The 13707-nt window shown below is 41.0% G+C and overlaps 1 protein-coding gene across 2 annotated transcripts in view; it reads left to right on the top strand.

The window, feature by feature from the left end:
• Window positions 1-13707, top strand: part of PlexB (plexin B) — a 1268238-nt gene that overhangs the window by 844119 nt on the left and 410412 nt on the right. The gene's annotated exons all lie outside the window — the stretch shown is intronic.

Here is a 13707-nt window from a genome sequence, read left to right as displayed (position 1 = left end):
AAACTCCGCAGTCACAGTCTGGATTAGGTAGCTTTTTCCACTTAGGGAGAGCTGCTCTGCACCGGCCATGTCCTGTTCTGATTCTATTCAGGGCAGTCCAGGTCTTGCGTGATAGGTGGGATCCACTTGGAAGTCTGGGACCTGAGAAGAAGATATGAAGGCGCACATCTGTTGCTGCTTCCCATCTACTTTTCCACTCATCAAGAGATTTAAAATCCTTAGCATCCATGTTAGCAGCATCACGCAGAGTTGGACGGCGTGATTTTAGTCTATTAAGATTCAGAAGTGGCAGGTCACTATTCACGAGTAAACTAGGATTTCTTGAGATCTTGTGGAATTCCTTCATAAGGGCGTTAGATCGGCGTAGATCAGGTGGCAGGTAGCGTTGCTCACGTCTGTAGGTTTAACCTCTAATTGGCCCTACACGTGCCTCCTGGGTGGTGCTAACTGAGCAACAGTGAAAACAGTCAGCCAGAATCAGCCAGAAGTAGTGTATGTACACACATACATAGTGGACATGGGATGAGAGTGGCTGATATTGTTACTCGTCCACTGGGAGGAAGGTGTACAGAAGAATCTCCTGGCAATGACATATTTTCGAATAATAGAAACAGTTCTTCTCAGAACTCATTAACGAGAAACATTGGTCCATCTATCAGACTCTTTCCCAGTTAGTTAAGATGACTCTGTACAAACACTACAGTTCGTCGCATCAACAGATGGTTGAAGCCTCGTTCTAATTTTAGCGGTGAATGACTGAGGTGAATAAAACAACTATGGTTTTAGCTTTGTCCCCTTTTTTCAGCAAAGCCATTCATAGACTTCAACTTCTCTTGCGGAGTTTAATTGCTATTCTAATTAATTTGTAAACTCACGCCTTCTAGATATTTGAGTATATTAATTTCTTATCTATTTGTGTGAATATATGGCATCTGAGCATGACATTGTGCTTCCTGTTTTGAAATTCTTGTCCTTGCCACTCCTTCTCCCACTACTTCTCGTTCAAATCTCTCTATTCTTTTCTCTGCAGTTTGATTAATGAACAGTTTATAGAGAACCCTTAAAGGTCAGATGTCAGTAAGAACTGACTCCACTGATATTTCAGGTGAAAATTCTAACTCAGGATCGACCGACATTCGAACCCTAGCCGTTCAGAAAGATGCTTTATATGTTATTTCCCCTATATTTGTTCCCAGTCACTTTCAGAATCCCACAGAGCTTGGACCTATCTTCAATATATCTCTTATTAAATTTGCTGTACAAACTAACCTGCGGATATTCTCTCAGCAGACTAATGAAGAATTGCTTCTAGAGGTGAAGTAGTGTATGTACACACATACATAGTGGACATGGGATGAGAGTGGCTGATATTGTTACTCGTCCACTGGGAGGAAGGTGTACTGAAATTGTGGTATCTGAATTTTTAAAACTTACCTGATGACAGACACTGATGATTATTTTTGTTGACAGCGTGACACTGATGATAGTGAGTGACGCTTGCAATGATAAGCAACGTAATCGCAATGGCAGATGAATCCAGTGCCCTTCCCCCAGTGCACACAATGGTAATAATGAATTTTGTCAGGTAGAAAACAAGCACAGGGGAGGTCTCGCTGCACAACACAAAAAAGCAATTGAAGTGTGAAAAGCGTTGATTGATAACCCTGGTAGTCCTTGTAGAAGTGCGGTGGTGATCCCGAGCCGATGTGGCGCTGGCCGATGAGAACACTATTTCATTTCCGCGCACTGTTCGATTGTTGGGCAACGTGTTCAGTGATTGACACCTTCCAATTTCAGTGGGGAAGCCGTTGACGTGTGGACAATTACACTTGGGGATACCATATTTGTTGTTTCCGCCGTCCATCCCAAACCAACGCACTAGCTGTTTTATTCTAATTCTGCTTCTGTACCTATATGTGGGTGTATTTATATAAACCCTAGAAAGATGTAACCATAAAACCAATCAATTGTGATTTGTGAAAAAGCTGGATAACGTGGCATTATCTGCCTTGAATATCAAAGACATTGATTTCTGTTCTTCAGTATGCTTTCCATGAAAGTGAATCCTTCTGTAAAAAAATGGCATCGCTTACCAGAAAAATTGCAACTCCTTGTTTCTTCGTACGGTTTTTTCATTAGGCATACGTATCGCCTGAGCAGTAATACTAATTACAGTAAATATAGAGAATTGCGTGAAACGTGAAGGCAGCCTCTTTATTCGTTTTCGTAAGGGGAATCTTTAGTACACATGAATAAAGTAATTCGGCGAGTATGGTGTCTACGCAAGTCCTAGGCGTTGGGCATTATGGCTATCAGACCCCCTGAGTTATGGCGGGGTCACTGGTTGGGTATGCTGAGCTGGAGTTTACTTGCAGTGGGGTAGCCAATTGCCTTCTTCTCTTCCAGCCAACAGCATGAATCCAAGTTCTGACCTAGTCTAATGTTGCTTAAGGTATATTATTATTATTATTATTATTATTATTATTATTATTATTATTATTATTATTATTATTAGATGCGAAAAAGACCAGAAAAATGATCACGCAAGGCTCACTCAGAAGTTGTGCATTTTCTTCTTTGCCAGGCAGCCTTCAATTTTTCTCTCATCGTGGTTCTTCGTTCTTCTGTCCACTTGGCTTCTGACTTCTTCTCGTGGTTTCTCTCTGGCTCTACTTCCCACTTGCTGATTTTCGTTCTGTGGCAGGTTCGGTTTGCCATGTCGGCCACTTTTATTCCTGATGTTTCCAGGTCTTGGCGGATTTCTGATGTCCACCTATTTGTTTTGATGTTTTCTGTTGCCTGTAGTAATATTCTTGTCAGTCTGTTTTCTGGAAGGCGTTTGATGCGTCCGTAAAGTTTCGTGCGTCTTTTTCTGATGTCGGCTGCAAGGTTTGAGAGCTCCTCGGTTTTTGCACGAGATTGCAGTCGGTATCCTTCGTCAGTCAGTTTTGGGCCGAGAATTTTTCTGATGTCTTCGAGTACTGTTTTTCTGTTGGAGATCCAGTGTTGCACTCGCGTATATGTTGGTGTAATGTCGAATTTTGTTAAAAATTGAGAGGCATTTTTTTGGTAAATGTTTTGCGTTCGGCCGAGGGCTCTCTTCATTTTCTGGAGTCGGATCTCGAGGGCCTTCTGTTCTTTTCCTGTTGGTACTAAAATTTCTCCGACATATCGGAACTCGGTTGCTTTTTCGATTGTGGCAAATTCGTGTTCAAATTCTGGAGGTTGCAGTGGTTGCACATGACCGAATTTTTCTGAGCATTTCTTGAGAGTTTCGATTTGGCTGATGGCCTGTTTTTCGTTTGTTGCGAGGATCGCGAGGTCATCTGCGAAAGTGAGACAGGAGATTTTTACATGTTTTTTGTCATACTTAATGGTTGCCAATTTTCTTCAGCTTTTAGAGCTTGTTCCCATTCTCTCATGATTTTGTGCAGGGGTATGTTAAAGAGTAGTGGGGAGAGTCCATCACCTTCTCGGACACCGGTTTTTATCTGAAAATTTTCAGATATATTTCTCATGAATTTTACATGGGAGGTTGTGTTGTTGAGAGTTAGTCTGATGATTTTTGAGTCTTGTTGTCCAGTCCGTATTCACTCAGTGTTTGGAAGAGGGATTGCCGGTCAGTGAAGTCGTATGCTTTCTGGAAATCCACGAAGGTGCAGATTGTGGGTTGCTTCCTGGTGTGTCGTAGTTTCAAGATGGTTTTTAGGTTGAGTATCTGTTCTGCACAGGATCTGTGGGACCTGAAGCCCGCTTGGTATTCGCATATGAGTGGTTCTAGTTGTTCCGGTGTTCTTTGGAGGAGGGCTGCGGAGGGAATTTTGTATGCGACTTGCACCAGGGAAATTCCCCTGTAATTGTTCACATCTGTTCGGTCACCTTTTTTGTGAAGTGGAACGAGGAGGTCGTTTGTCCGATTTTCTGGTAGTTTTTCCGTTGTCCAAATTTTTTGTATGATTTGTGTTAGTACTTGGAGTGAATTCTTTCCTAGATGTTTAAGAAGCTTTGCTACGATGCCATCGACTTCGGACGCCTGGTGTTTTCGTCATCTGTGGGAGCCAGTTTTCCGTTTTGTTTTCTGAAGCAGAGGTTCTTGGGCGTGTACCCATTTAATCTGTTGCGGAAGACGCCGTAAAACTCTCTGGTGTTGTAGTTGCGGAAGTCCTGTTCGATCGACTTCAGTTGGTCTTCCAAGTATTTCCTTTTGGTTTATCTGATGAGTTTAGAGGTCTGTCTGCAGACTTCACGGAATTTTTCCTCGTTTTCAGGTGTACGGTTGCTGGTGAACTTTTGGTATGCGTTTTTTTTCTGTTCAATATGGCTCGGTCACATTCGGTGTTCCAGAAAAGGGTGTCTGCTTTTTTTCTGTAGTGGGATTTGTTGTGATGCACTCTTCATGATTTTGTCGTAGAATTTCGTTCCTAGTTTTTGCCGAGATTTTTTCCCACATTTCCCTGAGATTTGATGTTTTTGTTTGTGTTGTGCCCAATTTTTTATTTGCCTTGGATTTCTGGTAGAAGCGTTTTGGTGTAAATTTCACTTCGATTTTTGCTAAATGATGGTCCGAGTCCATGTTGGCTCCTCTGCGGACTTGGACGTTGTGTACATCTTTTTGTGCTGGGAAGGAGATAGCGACATGATCGATCTGGTGTTTGCCGCAGCAGGTGTTGGGTGATTCCCATTTGAAGAGCTTATTGGGTTTTTTTTTTTTTTTTTTTTTCGTAGGGATGTTGAGGTGATTTTCAGGGCGTGTTGTTCACAGAGCTCGATGAGGCTTTTGCCGTTTTTGTTAGTCTTTTCGTGTGCTGAGAATCTTTCTGCGGTTTTTCTGTAGTACTTTTCTTTGCCAATTTTACCGTTGAGTTCGCCGAGGACAATTATTGTATCTTTTTCAGAGATTTTGGTGAGTGTGTTTTCAAGTTTGTTCCAGAAGTTTTCTGTTTGTTTCTCATCTTTGCAGACATTTATGAGTGTGTAGTATCAATTTGCACAGCGAAGTCGCAACGTCATTAGTCTGTTGTTTATGGGTGTGATCTCTTCTACGGTGTTCACGATCTTTTTTGTTAAGGGCTGCCTCCGATGTGATAAATGCATGCTCGATTTGTCCTGACGGACATGGGTTAGATTCCCCGTCAGAAAGCCGAAAAATATAGAAATGAGGGTTCCTCTTTCGGAGAGGCAGATGGCCCAGAGGTTCACTCAGCTCACACAAAATATGAGCACCAGACGAATTGCTAGGAGCAAAGGTGCTTGCTTGTTGTTTAAATTTGTCTAACATCTAGGTCATCGGCCCAATGGAACAAAGGTGACTCTGGGTAGAACCCACTGTTAGTGCCAAGGTTACCGATAGTGGAATCCTTTAACTTATCTCTTCCGAAGGCCTGTATGGCCTGTACGGCCTGTACGGAGATGGCATTGTATAATAGTAATAATAACAATAATAATGTATGTGAAAGAGAATCATTTGATATTCGCATTGCTTGGCAGGAGTGTACGTTTGCACCTCCGCATTTTTGTCCGTTATATGAGGATTTGTCGCATGCCCCACTATTAGAAATATATATAAAATGGTTTTGTCTATACATTGCTCAGAATGTAAAAATGTTATTTCTCTATAGGTCGTGTCCACAGTAACAAGGACATGCTTTTTTAAAATTTCCATCATGTCTGTCTGTCTGTCTGTCTGTCTGTCTGTCTGTCTGTCTGTCTGTCTGTCTGTCTGTCTGTATAGGCATCACGAGAAAATGGCTGAAGAGAATTTAATGAAAATCGGTACGTGCATTATGGGAATAATGAACTACAATGTAGGTTATACATAATTTTGTTCACGCTGAGGGAAATGGTAGTTTAGGGGAAGGCGTAAAATTTAATTATCAAATGTTTACGTTATTAATGGTCCTATCGATAAATACTACATAACTTACATTATATAGAATTAAATTTCCCATCATTTATGTCTTATACACTTTTACCGTACCGGCTTTGATAACAGAGATATTCGTGAATTTCTATTTTTGTTGCTAAGTCCATATCAACGCCGAACTACGAGAAAATGGGTGAACATAATTTAGTGAAAATCGGTATGGAAGTCTGGGAAGAAGCTACTACAGTCTAGGATATACATGTTTATTCGCGCTGGATGAAATGGTAATTTAGGGGAAGGTGCCTAAAATCTCATTTTTATATACCTGTGTTCTTGGTCCTATCGAAAAGTATTACATACCGTAACAAAAGTTATAGAGAATGCAAGTTAAAATCATTTATGTGTTATACAGTTTTACCGTTACGACGATGATAATAGAATAATGAATTTAGACTTCTGTTACTTAGTCCACATCAACGTCAAGCATTGTTAACATGGAAATATTGTTTAATCATGTTAACTGGCAATGGTTTCTGTCATGATTGTTAAAGGCGTAAAGCAGGGTGGTCATCGGTCCGTAACGACTAGGAAAAATGTGAAGATGATTATAAAAAATGAGAAAAATCGTAAAGGAAAGATCGCTTGAAGAATAAGACAAGAGGGAGTCATGAAATAAGATGCTCTAGTATCCCAGAGTCGGGAGAAAACTAAATGTTTGACGTGCTCTCCTGTCAAACGTTTGGCACGAGTGAGGGGCAATTACGGAATTGCAACTCATTTGCAAAGTAGAATGTGTCCATAATGATTGAATACAGTGTGCATCTACAATATCGAAAGCTCATAAAACTGATCAACAATACCATAACAATGACCATTGTTGTGATGTTATTTGTCTCTTCTGCTGCCACTCATCTCTGATGTATGGGATTACTGCTGCGTCCCGAGTAAAACAGCGTGCCTGATTATTGGCGGAAAGTAGCTAGGGACTTAGATAACTTTGCATATGCTATATGATTGTCCCTGCAGCTAGTAGGGAATAAGCCGAGCAAGGGGGAGTGAACGCGCAACGTCTATGAGAGTCAGAGCTCACCAATATTACGAATGAATATAAGCAAATTTGCATGGGAATGAGTTGACTTCGATCTGCCACGTGTTGCCTTTGTGAAATGTAATTGTCTTATCCACGCTGGATACTTCAGCATAATACGTTACTCGCATCTCTTCGCTTGCTGTGCCACTAGCTATCCTGAGTCCAACTTGGAAGAAGAATATAAAAGAAGCAATGTCTTCTCCGTACAGGTCATGAAGGCCCTTGGAGTGGTGGAAGGTAAAGGCTTCCACTATTCGTAATCTCGGCACGTGATGGGGAAGAGTGGTTAGCTCTACGCCCGGCCTCCTTTGCCCGCAGGAATTAACCTGGTACTCATTTTTGGTGTAGGCTGAGTGAACCTCAGGGCCATATGCAGAAGAAGAATATAGCCCTGTTAAATAAGTTACAAAAGCATTACATATCCCTAATGTTTGCTCTGACTATCTAACGTAAGTTATTGTTTATTAACAACTAAGAAATTAATTAAATCATTCGTTTCAAAATATTCGCAATTTTTTATGCCAGAAGTCAGCAATGGCCATTATTAGGTAAAGTTCATTGATCAACATTCTGTGTTGGGGATTTATCACGCCTTTTGAATAATTTTAATTACACTTCTAAATTGGGTCGGGTGAAAGATGCCGGCGATACCTCATGTGAAAGGCTGGTGGAAGAAGGAAAGTCTTGTAAATTTTATCTCAGTAATTAGTTTTGTGGCGTACCTTGGAGTACACTTGTTAATTGGTCGAGTTTGTGTTTGACGTGCTCTCCTGTCAAACGTTTGGCACGAGTGAGGGGCAATTACGGAATTGCAACTCATTTGCAAAGTAGGATGTGTCCATAATGATTGAATACAGTGTGCATCAGGCGTTCGTTACGTCAGGGAAACCTGTGGTCTGTGCTACGTGAAAGCTGTAGTAGCGCAGTGGTGTTAATCGTTATTCACATCCCTAGCTTCAGGTCGCTGCAACCTCTTTCACTCGCCTTGTTCAGAGTGCAATCAAGTTACCTGCTTTGTTAAGAGTCAAGCACACATCGGAACCCACAGAATACATCTCATCACATCGCCGAAATCGTGCTGTAATGTTTAGTAAAATCTCGCTTGATCTCTCGATATGGAAAATGCTAAGATCGGCTAATCAACAATAAGTTCACTATGTCTTTGCCGTTTATACTTTCTGACTACAGGTATTCATGCAAACAGAATGGGTCAGCAAAATCTTCCAAAAAGAAGTTCAGTTATTTCCCCATATAATATTACCTAGATAGAATAACTAAGAAAAATACAATGCTAAAATCAGAACGCAGAAGATATAGTCCAAGAAATTCAAATGGAACATAATCTGAACTTAGAACCTACTCGAATAAAACAATCTCATACATCTATGATAGTTGAACTACCGTGGCCTGTTTGTTAACAAAAGAAACATTACTTTTGAATACATTCGCTTTGAGATTTGGTTAACAAATCTTACTGCTGTTATGTATAACTACCCCTTTGTCCCGTTTAATAATATGGGTTCGGGGCTATCTTATGGCGCGTCCACACTTGTATCAGATCAGCGTATCTGTATCAAGAATTTATACGCAATCATAATACAGCCGTCTTTTGACAAGGCTGGCCGATCTGTTTCACGTATCTGTATCACCTATGCTTATCTGTTAGTTTTCCACATCATTTGTTGAGTGTTGGCTCTCCAGCTACAGTTATAAAATATTGCTGATGCTAGCTCTTCTAAGAGCCGCGATCAGATACACTTTTTTTGCACAATTCGATAGGGCTACCAATGGTTTTTCGCGATTTCCTCTCATGCGTCAATCTTTTCCAACAGATTAGAATGGTGCGGATCCTTGGGTCCCACAAAACGGTCTTTTGTTGATAATAAATTATCAACTGTTGACCTTTTTCCATGGATCACTCCGAATCTATTTTTCTTCCAATCGGAAGATCCCCAAACAAAGGTTCATGCAAAACTGAACGAAGTCGTAAGGACGGTGAATAGGGTAGGGGTGAAGGGAACTCGGACCATGCGCAGCACACGAGGCGATGATATGGAGTGCTGATCGGAGTAACGCTCCGTCCATACTGTTCGTATGTGTATCACGGTAAAAGACCGACTGTCGGTGGGAACATCCCCGATCCGATATAAATAATTTCGTGTGGCTATTTCTAGCCGGGTGCAGCACTTGTAAGGCAGACCCTCCGATGAGGGTGGGTAGCATTTGCAAGTTGCTTTACGTCGCACCGACACAGCTAGGTCTTATGGCGACGATGGGAGAGGAAAGGGCTAGAAGTGGGAAGGAAGCTGCCGAGGCCGTATTTAAGGTACAGCCCCAGCATTTGCCTGGTGTGAAAATGGGAAACCACGGAAAACCATCTTCAGGGCTGCCGACAGTGGGGCTCGAACCTACTATCTCCCGAATACTGGATACTGGCCGCACTTAGGCGTCTGCAGCTATCGAGTTCGGTCGGGCGGCACCTGCCATGTGTAGGTAACTGCGTGTTATTGTTGTGGAGGATAGTTTTATGTCTGGTGTGTGACTTGCAGGGATGCTGGGGACAACACAAACACCCAGTCCCCGAGCCAAGGGAATTAACCATTTAAGGTTAAAATCTCCGACCCGGCCGGGAATCGAACCCGGGACCCCTGTGGCCAAAGGCCAGCACGCTAACCATTTAGCCATGGAGCCGGACCCGATCCGATGATTGTACCATATTTAATACACGATATTGATACAGAACTCTGTTTTCACAAGGCCGATCATGATACAGATACGGTGATCTAACAAGTGTGGACGCACCTTTACAACTATTATATTTACCTAAATTGTATATTATTGCCTTAAAAGCAAACATATACCTTCATTATCGACTGTCATGCCTTTCAGCGTTCAGTCTGCAAGCCTCTGTGAATGAACTAAACTCTTCCACAGCTCTGTGGTCTCGTTTATTTCCACATGTCTTATCGTTAAATAATTAAACGCTGAGTCTAACCATCGTCACTAAGGTACGCCCTCTGTTTCTCCTACTGTCCACGAACGAATCTTATTACTACCCCGTGTAACGTATCTTCCATCATTCACCTCTCATGGCCCCACTACCAAAGCCGGTTCATAAATACAGCTTCATTAATCAAGTTCATCACTAACTTAGCCTTATGCGATCATTTCGTGTGTCCTCTTGCCATTGTCCAACCTGTTTGTTCCAGAAGTCACTCTCGCTACTTTCATGTCTGTTACTTCCGGCTTATGAATAATGTGCCCACAGTCCACCAAGTTAACAACCTTTTTTCTTGGAAAAATAAAAGCCCGAAATGTATGAACAATGTTTAAAATATTCCAATTTATATTGTGCTAAAATTTTGATTCGATCAGAAGAAGAGTTATGGAGGAACACTGTCATAAATGTAAATTAAAAATTCGAAACCTACATGACATAAAGTGAAATGAAACGAGGAAAATGATGGTGTTATTGGATTTTCTGTAGCCCTATTGGTTATTTTAGTAACAACCTCCAAACTCGAGTGCACATAATATCTTGGTCGACAGTAGTGGACAGTGAATGATGAAAGACGGTATGAATTTAAATATGTTATTAGGTGTGTAGTATTTAGAATGTGTGACTTTAACCTCTAACAGAAGGGTAAGTAACTAAAAAATATTAGTTTGGTACTTGCAGTGTTTGGAACATCCTGATTCATGTAGATAGCTATTTCGTTTAAAGGCACTCAACAATAATACCATTTCATTCCCAGATTCACGTATTATTTCTACGTTTTGTCATTGATAACTAAATTGTCCGTCCATGCCGGTTGGGGATTATGTTGATCACCTTGACAGACTGTAACACGCAAGTATTTAGGACTATAGCTGACCAATACTGGAAATAAAATACAGTTTTAGAGTAATGCTCTGAAGTGTGGATTCCCTCACAGCAATACTTAGTTAATGCCTTTGAGCGGTACAGATCAGATTCTCAAAATGGATCAGTAAAAAGAGTTTGGGTATCAAGCTGTCATCGATAGACTATGATTTGTTTTGTACAAACATGTGCATTGAGTGTCTTAGAACTAGGCGCAGGTATGTCAACGCACGTTTCATACACAAATGTATCGGTAATTTCCTTGACTGTCCCAATTTACTCCAGTTGCTCCCAATTCATGTTCCTTCCCGCAACACTCGACAAGCTGTCACCTTTCACTTACCCAGGTGCAGAACGGAATCACACAGGAACTCTTGGTGTATTCAGGCCCTAAGATCCCTGAATGAAATTAGCGGGATGGTGGATATATTTCACTCGTCAGCTAGTGAAATTCACAGACATCTTATGGACGCTTCATAGACAGTGTGTTGTTCCTTGTAACTTCTGTGCATTTGGTAACTGAAAGTTATACTTCCTTCCTTTGGTCACTTCAAATGTTAAACACTTTTCTGTTTTAGTGGTTTATTTTCTTCCTTGTGTGTTTTGTAAATATGTATATATTGCTTAGTTATAATTAGTAGTAGTAATAAGTGCTGTTAATATTGTTATTATTTGAATGTATCATATCATCTGTAATTGGAGTATTAATAACTCTGTTGATGATAAATAAACAAATCAAATCATATGAAATCAAATCAAATCAAAACCTTTCCACTTTGTAATTAATTAATTTCATAACGAAGAGCTGAATTAGTCTTTGTGATTTGGGTATTATAATGCTCTGCTTAACAGGCAGTAGTTAGAAGAACTTTATAAAACTAGCTATCATTTGTTTTGCTCATCTTGACGAATTTGTGGTGTACGTTTGGTTCAGAAAACTCGCAAGTTACTTTCATTTCGATTGATTGCTGCTGCACGTTTTATTTCTCAGCGTGCTTGTCAGTTCGCAAAGGAAATCGATGAAGCAGAAATGATCGTTTGCTTCGCAGAAACATGGAACACTAAGCATTCCAGTCGTGTACGTCCCCATCGAGTGCGTTTACCAGTCGTCTTCACTAACTTGCATGCTGCGTCCTCGATGGAACTTTACTTCCAAATTACATCAAAGTTACTCTCAAGTCGACTGTGCAGGCAGTTCCAGCCGTGGTTTCAAGACCAGCGGAACAAAGTAAAGTTTGAGCTTGTTAAAGGGATTCTATCTACATATGTACTTTGATGATAAGGCATTAGAGCTGCGTACAAATACTAGGAAGCAAGTTGGATATCATATGTTTCCCGAAAACCAGATTTAGTGGAGGGTGTTACACTATATATTTACTCAAGTACAGTATACAGCGTGTTAGAGGTATGAGTGCAGATATATCTTGTAACAATCGAGAACGTTGTGACGGATCAGTATACGTCAACCTTTCAGCAATCCTTGGAAGTTACTTTCGTGGGCAAAGGAATACGATATTTATATAGTAGGTAATACACCTTGTTGTTGTGAATGTGTAGCTTTGCTTCGGTAACAGCCATGCTACGCACCATTCCTACCAAATTGGGTTTTGTTTTCGTTCAGGGCTTCTGTTCTACAATAATAGCTGGAGGCTGTTGCTACTTGGGCACACCACGTTACGTAACATTCTTGACAGACTGGTTTTGTTTGTTGATAAATTGTTAGTATTTTGTTTTCGTTTTAGAGGCTTCAGACACCCTTGGTGGCTCGGCTACCGGAGTTGATTCGAATAGCTGATGTTAATGCGGTTCCTTTTGCTGTTACGTCCTTTCGGGGATTGGGACATCGGTGGTCATCACACCGGTGAGCGTGGAAATGGTCTGACAACTTTCTCGGTCCGGGGTCTGTACGAATGTGTGGTATTATAATTATTCGAGGGTAGGTTTGGTATAGATGCTCCAGGATGTGAAATATGCCACTATCTCCGGTTTGCATTCCATAAAGGGATAAAGAACAAGGTAAATCGTGCTAAAATGTACGTAAACATAGTTCTTTACGTCAACGAAAGACTGCATGGGATGTCCAAATGAGTAGTATCGGAAGTGAATTGTCGGAGCACATCGAACGATTGGTTTCAAACTAATAATGGATAAGTTATAAAACTAAATAAGTTAAACGTACCTGCAGTTCGTACTCACAAACGAAAATAACATGTGTAATGGTAAAATAAAGCATTATAACTTATTGTGCTCTTGCAGTCCTTTGTAAACGTATCAAATACCACCGGAATGTACGGCTCCAAGGCTAAATGGTTAGCGTGCTGGCCTTTGATCACAGGGGTCCCGTGTTCGATTCGCGACAGGGTCAGAAGTTCTGACCATCATTGGTTAATTTCGCTGGCATGGGGGCTGGGTGTATATGTCGTCTTCATCATAATTTCATCCTCATCACGACGCGCAGGTCGCCTTCGGGAGTCAAATCAAATGATCTGCACCTGGCGAGCCGAACATTTCCTCGGACACTCCCGGCACTAAAAGCCACACGCCATTTAATTTACCTCTTCAAGGATTTTCAAATCATTTAGTAAACTAAGTCGTTTCTTTGTAATCCCGATTGGTCCTATTCTGTAAAGCTTGGCAGTTCTTTGGTTTCAGTTGTTCTGACAGTATTTCCTTTGTCTCTCGGTGAATTTCAGAATCTGTTCAGCTATCTAAGTTACTTTTCCTTTGGGAGCCGTGATCCTCGCCTTTAGAAAGTCCAGTATGTATTATTTCTGATGCTTTTTTTACTGCCTCCAGTCTTTGAAGTGATTTCTGAGCTTCTGCTTACAGGTAATCTCCTTTGTCATAAAGCATCATACATACATACATACATACATACATACATACATACAT

Source organism: Anabrus simplex, chromosome 2, assembly GCF_040414725.1.
Source record: "Anabrus simplex isolate iqAnaSimp1 chromosome 2, ASM4041472v1, whole genome shotgun sequence".
Taxonomy (NCBI): domain Eukaryota; kingdom Metazoa; phylum Arthropoda; class Insecta; order Orthoptera; family Tettigoniidae; genus Anabrus; species Anabrus simplex.
Note: the sequence above shows the minus strand (reverse complement) of the source record. Positions and strands in the feature narration are given on the sequence as shown.